Source organism: Conger conger, chromosome 13 (genome assembly GCF_963514075.1).
Source record: "Conger conger chromosome 13, fConCon1.1, whole genome shotgun sequence".
Classification (NCBI taxonomy): domain Eukaryota; kingdom Metazoa; phylum Chordata; class Actinopteri; order Anguilliformes; family Congridae; genus Conger; species Conger conger.
Window position 1 is genome coordinate 37694469 of NC_083772.1, and position 10872 is coordinate 37705340.

The following is a 10872-nucleotide window of genomic DNA, read 5'->3' on the forward strand; positions in this document are numbered from 1 at the left end:
TGATACATTTTTTTAAATGTATTTTTAAAATATTATTTATGGCCGTCAGACCACTAAAGTATCAGAGAGGAAAAGATTGCTTTAAGTTAAACGAAAATCAAATGGACTCAAATGGCATTTCACAGGGACAACAGTGTGGCTACAATGGCAATCCCAACCCAGTTCTTGTATTGATGGATTAGGCGTCTATTTTATCAGACTTGATTTAGATCATCTACTTCCCTTCAAAGGGCAGCCAGAGCGAATGAGCCAGTTGGCACGCAAGATCAGATTTAAACCTGTACCATTTCCTTCCACTGCCCCATCTTTCCAAAGCCAAACTATCCCACTGGGACAATTCGCGCACTTAAATGGTGAACTAGTGAACAGATGGCCTCGCCATGTGCTGTCCTTCTAAAAACGTGCCCATACAGATAGGCTAGTGATGGGTTACTGCTCGTTTCAGACTCACGGGTCTGCTGGCGACAGACAGTCATTTTAAGTAACCAGGCCACTCTGTCAAAGCTTACACCGAACAAAAGACAATATGTCAATCTTACATTGCAAAGACACCAGGCCAGTAGAGTGAATAGAGCATATGTGGCGATAGATCACCTGCAAGACACCGACACTGTATGTCATTTTGAAGACTGCCGAACTTTAAAACGTGACGTGAAGCCCGACCTCTTACACCTCTCAAAATAGCACAGAGACAGAAAATCACGGAGTTGTGACACCTACGTGAACTGCTGAATTAAAGAGGGAAAATACATATGCTATACCCTTATGAAAATGAGAAATTGTCGCAAAGCGTGTTCGCTACAATACATTGAGAAGCCACTGTAAGGCCGATTGAATTGACGGTTAAAACGGACATGCTGCATATTTCAACACATTGAGAACTTATTTTAAATGTGAAAGCGAAAAAAATACTCTCAGGTGGAAAAGTGAGGAGCTCGTGGCGATTGGAACATCACAGCCCCCTACCTGTGACGAAGAATAAGACATGATCGGGCGCTGCAGTTTGATATTCAGAAGGGTATTATTTTCAATTAATATTGTATTGTAATATTGTAGCTGAACATAAATGTCATAAATGTCATATATATGTCAAACACACACACACACACACACACACACACATATATATATATTCCAGCAGTGGATAATTCTTCCTCGATATACAGAAACTGTGGTAAATTATAGATTGGGGAAAGGGGGAAAACACGTTACAAACCATGGAGAGTCTTGTAGCCTATATTAAAGTAAGTACGTGGTCACACAAGCTAAGATATACAACAATAATCCAAACAGTTCAAATAGAATGGAATGCATGCGATCCCCACAATTCAAAGAGAGCATTACATGAGGTGCGATGTAATCATTCTTTCGTGAACAAAATGTCATGTTCGAGTGCAAAATGGGTTTCCTAATAGCAGCCTACCCGGTGCATCATGGACCATATCATAGCTTCTAATTATTAATGCCAGGCACATTTTTGAATTCCTTAATTACCTGATTCTACAAAACAATTGCTAGTGGACTACCTATAGCAACCGCTGGTAGGCGATATCCATAAAAATGTGTTTTTCCCAACTTAAATGCAGAGAACACACCTAGAGAAAATATCACATTTTAAAATGGGGCTTGGGGGAAATGGAAAACACCCTTATTCATTCTTTTATATATGAGCAATAGTACCGGGGCGTATTTTTAGCTACAACAAGTTAAAAATGAACACGAATTATAACATTTCACTTTAACACTGAATAATTGTTTTTTGGGAACTGTAATTTCGGTTTTACCATTATTTAAGATAACCAGCTTATTGCTTAACACACAATATACTACAGGGACCAACCAATAGCTACTATACAATCCTTTCATGAGAACAAAAGTCAATCTATATACATTTAGCTTGGGATCCACTATGCCGCAAAGTTAACATTTTTTGCCCTTCCCCTTTGGGACAACTTGACTTGGCAAGGTGTAGATATACTCTGACTGTGCCACCTCTACAGAAACCAAGTCTCGCCCTTTTCTGGTCCAGAAGCATGCACCAACGCGTTTACCTTGGGAGAAACATTGCTTCTTTTGAGAATAAACTGCGATATCCACTCCAGAAAAAATATGTACAAAACATCACAGTATTGAAACATCAGTGCTATGTGTTGTTTGCACGACGTATGCAGATGTTAGGATAGAATATAACAAAACTTACCACCGGATACACGCTTCAGAGGCATAGATAAAACGAAGTCTGTAATAGCCTGTAGGCTACTTTAGACCGTAAAACCGCTTCTGCTAGATAATCCAAAATTGATTGGGAACCTTTCATACAATATTCCTCGACATGTAGGCGTCACAGGGTAACATCGTGGATAAGTCAAAACTTCATTAATAACACATTTGACCATCTTTACTTGAACTGAACATGATCCTCTGTTACAAAATAGCTATAAGCACGACTATTTGGACATATTGTTCCACTCGTGTCAGAAATGCAGCTGGGTAGCTTTGTGCTACACTGCACAGCTGACCAACGAGATGCACTCAGTTTGTATGTGGACCGATTTGCCATAACCCTACATTTTGCCCATCCCTCTTAATTTTCTTACATGATGTCCGTTACGTAAAACTTGAGCATTCTGGAGGCTGTGTTACATTCCGCCACGTTTATTCAAAATACAATAACATCGTACACAAATGTGTCCCATACCGTATGAAAGTCGCATAATGAAAATATTACCTGTGCGACGGTCCTTTTGCAAGGAAAGTGGTTTTGTATGTGAACGACGATGGCTACTTCTCTTCGTTTAGGTTGAGTTCCCTCTCCTTGCGGTCCTCTTTCCGACTTTACCAATCTCCGGCGCTGTCTGTCAGCGCTGAGGTGTAATAACGCGAATCCAATAGACTGTTGTAGACGGGTAAAATCGTAAGAAAACGCCGCCGTGTCGTTTTAAGTTGCGGAGAGCAGAAATACAACCCCGCACATTGCCTTCTTCCCTTTCACCGGTGATAGGGAGCTGAGAACTCTTAACGACGCCTAATAGAGTTATTGCGTTTCAATTAGTCCCATCTAATTCGATATCTAATGGAGTCTTTCACTAAATAATATTTATTTATATCTACAATTGGCATGGTATAGATTTTAAAATCACGGATATACCGAATAAAAGCCCATTTTTTTCGGCACCCTCTGAAAAAGATGGTAAGATTCCCAAAACATGTGTTTGTAACCCAGTAGACAGATTATATCCGCGTTTTCTGGTCGTCGGTGTTGTTTTCAACCAGGAAAATCCTTTTCAGTTACATCCAGGAAGAAATGTGCTCCTGTAGGCTACCTGCACCCGTCTTTCGTTGCGGCAGCTGCGAACATTTAACAGCTCTCGTCCCCCTTACATAGTGACGGGCATTGAAGGGATAGATTAACGCTGGCTTGCAGTTTTACCACTTCTCCGTGTGCGCTCAATATCTCCGCGTCCTTCAAAGTCAAACAGCTACAGTATGTAGTAAGTGGAATTTCTTTGCCAGGCAAACGGTATCCTTCATTAGTGAAATAAAAAAATAATCCAGAAACTTGAGTACATGGGATTCCCTTTGGCAAATAATTAATACAAAAAGACGAATTTATCACAACCAGAAAGTGTGGGACAGCCTACGCAATCCGTGCATCAAACCTTGATATCAAATCAGCTCTAATGTCATCCTGGGTGTGTATGGTGGGGTTACGGGAGGCGGTTGAGGATGTTCATGGGCGTAGTTTTCGAATACAAGCGACTATCAATCAACATTGAAGCGTACAAACACTGAAACGGCATCATCGTCATTTAAGTCTAATTAAATGTAGTCTAAAATGAAAACATCTTAATTTTAGACGACAAAACCGCTCTGTCGTATTAATTCAGTTTAAAACAAACGGACCATAAGATTATGCATAATGACATAATTACGCGATGCTAGGCTACACCACCTCATCAAAAACTGCAAGCGTAAAAGCATAAAAAAGCTTCGCCTTGGTATCCTACACAATTGGCTCAGTATAAAGCTGCACATTCATTGCGATGTCAGACACGCCATCTCTTATATCCCTGATTATGTGCGCACACACACACACACACACACACACACACACACACACACACACACACACACAGAGAAACACGCGGGCGCGCGCGCACGCACACACACCCACTGCAGTTCATAATTAGTTGGATGGTGTTGTTGTTGACTCTGTAATTCAGTACAGGGGATTGGAAATGAAACGATGACTATGAAGATAAAGTACAGAATGTCAGTTTAACTCATTTTATTTCCAAAATGTGTGAAATAATATGCTTTATTAACAATTCAATGGAATCAGGTCTTACATTTTTCAAATAAAAAAACATTTTTTCCCCCAAAACATATTTTCCCCAATTGTTTCACAATTGTTGGCACCACTGATTTAATACTTTGTGCAGCCATCCCTGCCAAAGATGACAGTCGGGACTCTTTTCCTATAATTTGTGGTAAGGTTAGGGAACACATTTGGAGGGCTTTTTGACCATTTGTCCATGCAGAAAATTTCAAGTGCATTGATATCCTTGAGTTTGTGCTTATGGACTGCCCTCTTCAGTTCAGAACACAGGTTTTTGATGGGATTTTTTCACCATTTCACCCTGGGTTTTAACCATTTCTGTGTGGAATCTGATGTAGCAACAAAGTCATTTCCCCCCCAACCTACAACAGCAAGATGGCGAAAAACACAAAATAGTCATCGTAAGTGCAATTTTATTTTTTTAATAACAGGGTGTACAAGAAGGATATCAGAAGGGGGCCTTAAATCAGGAGGGCGGACTAAATTATAGTCTGAAAAGGTGTTTTCAGTCTGCGTTAAAATATGGGGAGGGATTCTGCTTTCAGAAAGGTCTCAACACGCAGTTTGCATCCTTTGTCCCTTTAGAAGTAGATGATTCCACTGCTCTTATAGTATCTGCAAAGCCTTCAACATGTTTATTGGACCATATACCTACAACAGAGCTTTTATCATCTATTGGCAAGCCATTACTAAATATCATAAATGTGTCTTTGACTGCTGGATATGTACCAAAGTCATTTAAGGTGGCTGTATTCAGCCTCTTCTAAATAAACCTAATTTGGACCTCAAGGCTTTGTCAAACTATACACCAATCTCTAATCTTCCCTTGTTGTCTACGGTATTAGAAACATATATAGTACACCAGGTCTGTAAATTTCTACATGAGAATATTGTCTATGATGTCTTCCAGTCTGGATTTAGATCAGACCACAGCACGGAGACAGAAAACAGGGTAGCAAATGTTCTTCTTTCTGCTATTGTTCACAATCATATTTCACTTTTTGTGCTGTTGGATTTTAGTGCTGCGTTTGATACGATAGACCACAATATCTTTCTGAATAGGCTCAAAGACCTTGTCGGCATATGAGATGGGTCACTGTCATTGGTCAGATCCTATTTAACAGATTGTTATCAATTTAGTAACCGAGGAGTCCTCCAGATAATCTCGGGTGAAATGTGGTGTTCCCCACAGTTCTGTGCTTGGGCTGCTCCTTTTCTGTTTGTATATGGGGTTTGTATATTGTCTCCTGCTTAGTCTAATCAACTGTACGTCGCTCTGGATAAGAGTGTCTGCCAAATGCCAATAATGTAATGTAATGTGATGTGATTAACTTTCATAACTTTCTGATCTGGAGGCTTGTCTCAGAGATTAAAGGAGTGGATGGCACGCAACTGTACCCTCTGATAAGACTGAGGTACTTGCCAGGAAGAGAAAGTATGACCATATTACCCCAGTGCTGGCCTCTCTACACTGGCTACCTGTTGAACCGCATTGATTTTAAAATACTACTCCTCGTTTTTAAAGCCTTGAATGGAATTGGACAAAATGTCTGAGCAATCTTATTAGCATTACATTATCTTATAGAGCCTCGTCACACACAGCGCTTGAAATACTCTGGCACCCTTGTGCTTTATGTATGAAATATGCTTACCATATTTCATACATAAAGCATTTTTGTATAGAGGCCCACTGCTTTGGAACAAACTTCCAATTGAGGTTTGGATTGCAGAGACTGTAGCTAGCTTCAAGTCCAAACTTAAAATGTATCTTTTTGACAGTTAGAGAAGGGACATTTTACATTTTATATTGATCCTCAGGCTAGATGTGTGTTTTATAACTCTTCTTAATCATAATAAACTTTGTTTTGTATTTCTTTTTATACCCATATGTATACATGGGTATCTTTTTACCTATCTGTACATGTCAATCTCTGTGAAGCACTTTGTGTTGACTTTGTCCAAAAAGTTATGTGACTTGACTTGACTTGACTAGTATGCAATGAACAGTGCACAATATGTTGGTACAGAAGGAACATGATGAAGTAGACACCCCCTACTACCCTACTGCCCCCTACTGGCCCACCAAAACTAATTTAAGCAGAAACCAAATAAATCACCAATCCGTTTCTAAGCACAGCACCATTTACAGAGATCAGATGTTGAATACAGTAATGTACACTCCATTACTGTAAGGGCTGCTCATTTCAGCCATAAATAATGAGTAAAATGTTGGTGTACCTGTTGTTAAAGATGGCTATTAGGGGATTGTTTGAATAAATATCTCACTGCATACTGTACATGGATGCTGTGTCAAAATATTTCCTGTGTAAGTTGTTCTTCTTTAATCTTCTTCAAGGGTTCTGAATTTCTGTACGTTTACACTAGGACTCGGAACTGTACTGTCCTCTCAGGTCTACTTTGCACTTGTTCTTGTGATTGATTTACACTTTTTTGTACGTCGCTCTGGATAAGAGCGTCTGCTAAATGCCACGTAATGTAATGTAATGTAATGTAATGTTCATAAGCAGTCCAAAGCTCAGCTACTCCCTCCAAAATAATAGCAACTGTGGATGTTATATTGGACTAACATCCTGCAATAAACAGAAGCAGTTACATGCTATTTTAGTCTCATTTTTTTAACCAAAATATCACTTAACCTGCTGACTTCCCAAATGTACTCACTGCAGTAAAGTACACCCATATTCCACTGATTCAACCCCCCACCCCCAATCACTTAGTGACCGTATGTTCAGAAACCAAACACTTCTTAGGCACTATTAGGCACTTCTTTTGCAGGTCTTGTGATACTCCAAAGGATTATAACGAACATTGTACCTGGTATCTGTACACAGGTATTTCAATTTCATAACCAGCTGGTAATGTATGAAGATAAGAGACAAATATAATGTCACCAACTGTTTATCAGCGCATTATTCACTGTGAACCGAAGCATTTTCCACAATGTTATTTTATTATGTATAGATGAGCATCTCTTAGAGTCTTTGCACCTGACACACAGAGTTTCACACAACCAAAAAAAAAAGAAAAAACAAGCTTATATTAGCAATTAGCAACATTTAATCAAATACTGTTTCTATTTAATTATACTCAATTAATGAATTACCTAATTACCATGAATAATGCCCCAGTAATTGAAAACATGAGCTCAGACATATTTCCACTACAGTAATTTGTGGCTTCTCATGCTTCTCTCTACAAGCCTCCTTAGTATTGTCAAGTTTAATTGTTGAATTAAAACGTGAATGGATGACTTTATTTTACACACATCTATTTTCAACACTACCGGATAAATGGAGCACGACCAAAAGAGTAACCTGATTTTTTTCAGGGGGGTTTGCAGATGAAAGGGAGAACAAATCAATCAGGTTTGACAGAAAAAAAGACATTTCCCAGATCTAGATGCAGCCAAGAGACAGAGCTGTCCTTTATGTTATTTATGCTAGATCCTGGAAAAAATGGTAACATTAATGCTGTTGGAGAGGGGAGGTTATTTCTTCATTTATTTGCAGACTGTTAGGGAATGGGCAAGGTGGAGGTGTATATGAAAGCAACCGGGTATATTTTCCCCATATTACACTGAGCATGGTACTATGTTTGTTTGTGTTGGTCAGCTTTCCAATGTAAAACTGTGATTTTTGAACCGGAATACAATCGGCATGGGCTCACCAAATTTTGATATATCTATGTTTGAAGTATGTGGTTTGAAGAACAGCGGACATGTACAACGCTGTAGCAGTTTTCAAAGCTCGGTGCTGATGCACCTTGATGGAGAGGCTCATGTCACTGTTAGGGCCATTCAATGTAATTTCCTGCCTTTTGAGGCTTTTGGAAATTTGTACAGTAGACATTCATTTTAAACATAGTTTTTATCATTAATTATGTACGGAAGTCACTTTATGAAATGATACCTGACATGAAAGTGGCAATAAGTGTTAACTCGCAGAATGAGGAATACAACCCTCTGATAAAAAAGTGTTTGCATGTTTGCAATACCTTTTAAGCTTTAATTAAAAAAAATATATTCCTCACTCAAAGAACAGATGTGTCATTTTGACACAGTAAATGTGTCAGCCATCTGTTTTCATGCGCTCAACAACTGAAACTGGGCAACACAAAGGTCTCTCGTTTTTTCAACTTTTTTATTTGAATAGGAAAATATACACTCAGTGAGCACATTAGTTGGTCTTTATTAGACCAATTCTTTTTACTTATTAAGTCTTCTGCTGCTGTAGCCTATCCACTTAGAGTTATGATGTGGTGTGTTCAGAGATGCTCTTGTGCATACCGCTGTTGTAATGCATGGTTATTTGCATTACTGTCACCTTCCTGTCAGCTTCGACCAGTCTGGCCATTCTCCTCTGAACTCTTTCAACACATTTTTGCCCACAGAACTGCTGCTCAATGGATGTTTTTTTTGTTTGTTTTGTTTTTTGCGCCATTCCCTGCAAACTCTAGAGACTGTTATACTTGAGAATCCCAGAAGATCAACAGTTTCTGAGATTCTCAAACCACCCTGTCTGGCACCAACAGTCATTTCTGACATTTGGCTGAACCTCTTGACCACATCTGCATGCTTTTATGCATTTATGGCTGTCACATGATTGCCAGATTAAATATTGGCATTAACAAGCCGGTGTGCAGGTCTACCTAATAAAGTGCTCACTGAATGTATACTGCAGTACACATTAAATGCAAATGCACAAGACTTGAACAACTGATTCTAGAGTATTCTTGCACATTGTGTGTCAAAAGTGTTCAGAATTGTGTCAAAGCACTGACGCAGCATATGTATAGGAAAAGTGACACCTCTCTTCTTAGTGCTGCTTTTCATGAGAATACAGAGACCTGTTTAATACCCAGAAGAATGAAAATGTGGAGGTGTCCATTTCAGCAGCTATTCCGAGGCTGCAACTGAAGACATTGTGCGAGAGATGCAGAGCGATGTTACATTTTTAGTGAGGTGTGTGTGTGCACATTTTAATACATTCCAAATGGCCTTTCAGCTTTCCTTGCCTTGACCTTTATGATAGTGTAAAGCTACTGAAAACCAACAATATGGATATTCAGTCAAAAATGCAGAGGGATATTTTGGAGGGCTCCATACTTAGTAAAAGTTGGCTACACATGAAAGGGGCCTATATTTGTATTTTCTTAACATTAATCTTGTTTCCTTGCTGTCAGAATTTGATTCCCAGTTACATGTTGATATATTGCTATTTTAATGGCTGTTTATACAACATCAAGTGGAACAGCTATCTCTACTGGGCTTGTGCATGCATTTAGTGTGATTCATTTCTCTGTTCAATCAAACAGCAATGCATTTTGTTCTTAACGTTGATGAATGAATTTAGTCGTCAGCAGGTGCTGAAAATGATGACAGATTCCATGTTGGGAATGAAAAATAAATGTAACATTTTCATTATTTTTCTCCTAAACATGCTGTACATTTTTGGTCTTTAGTTGCGCATTCATCATTTTGGCAATTAATTGTAATTGTTTACAATATAAAGTACATATTGTGAACAGGAAGAATTCTAAAGTGGGTTTACAATTTCATTGAAGTCAAATCCGCTGCACATAAAACTAACAAAAATAATTAAAGCACCTGTGCACTTTCAGGCCTTCATAAAACTCCATCACTAATTGTTCTTTCAGTTTTCCTGATTTAAAGTTCTGCCATTCAAAACCCCTTTTAAGAATTCTATTGAGCCATTTTGTAACTTATTAAGGAGTGTCATTATTCTGTGGGGTTGGATAAGCTGAACAGATGGTAACTGTGCAACTGTGTCAAATTCACTTTCATGAAGATATCTTACTCTTCTAATTTCCTTAATTTTATTCCTGTTTGGCCAGATGTGTCCATTTACTGTATTTGCGATGTTAGTCACCAAGTCCAAACATGCTTGCCAGTGGTCATTTGCACTTATATGCATTTAGTACTGATATACACTGACTGAGCAATTTTTCAGGTAGATCTGTACACCAGCTTGTTATTGCAAATAGTTAATCAGCCGATCATATGGCAGCAACTAAATGCATACAAACATGCAGACATGGTCAAGAAGTTCAACTGTTTTTCAGACCAAATATCAGAATGGGGAAGAAATATCATCTAAGTGACTTTGACTGTGGAATGTTTGTTGGACAGGGTGGTCTGAATATCTGAGAAACTGCTGATCTTCACATACAACAGTCTCAAGTTTGCAGAGAATGGTGTGAAAAATAAAAAGCATGTAGTGTGCAGCAGTTCTGCTGGCAAAAACGCCTTGTTAATGAGAGGTCAAAGGAGAAGGTCCAGACTCGGAACGCAAATAATCACACATTACAACAGTGGTATGCAGAAGAGCATCTTTGAACACACAATGTGTCAAACATCTTGAGTGGATAGGCTACAGCAGACCAAAAAGTCAAAAAAATAAGTCTAATAAATATTCACCGAGGGTATATTTGTTAAATTCTCAGACAAATTGAAAATATGCTGCTTTAAAGGTCTCATATTCTACACCTTTCAA

At 38.7% G+C, this 10872-nt stretch overlaps 1 protein-coding gene across 3 annotated transcripts in view; it reads right to left on the minus strand.

Moving 5' to 3' along the window:
- The window catches only part of zgc:172282 (leucine-rich repeat and fibronectin type III domain-containing protein 1-like protein), a 122158-nt gene extending 118137 nt beyond the window's left edge, over nucleotides 1-4021 (minus strand). For all 3 annotated transcript variants that reach the window (XM_061216161.1, XM_061216159.1, XM_061216162.1), the window contains exon 1: nucleotides 2729-4021. The gene's annotated coding sequence lies outside the window, so the exon portion shown is untranslated. The remainder of the gene's footprint in view (nucleotides 1-2728) is intronic.
- Between the last annotated feature and the right edge of the window lie 6851 nt (nucleotides 4022-10872).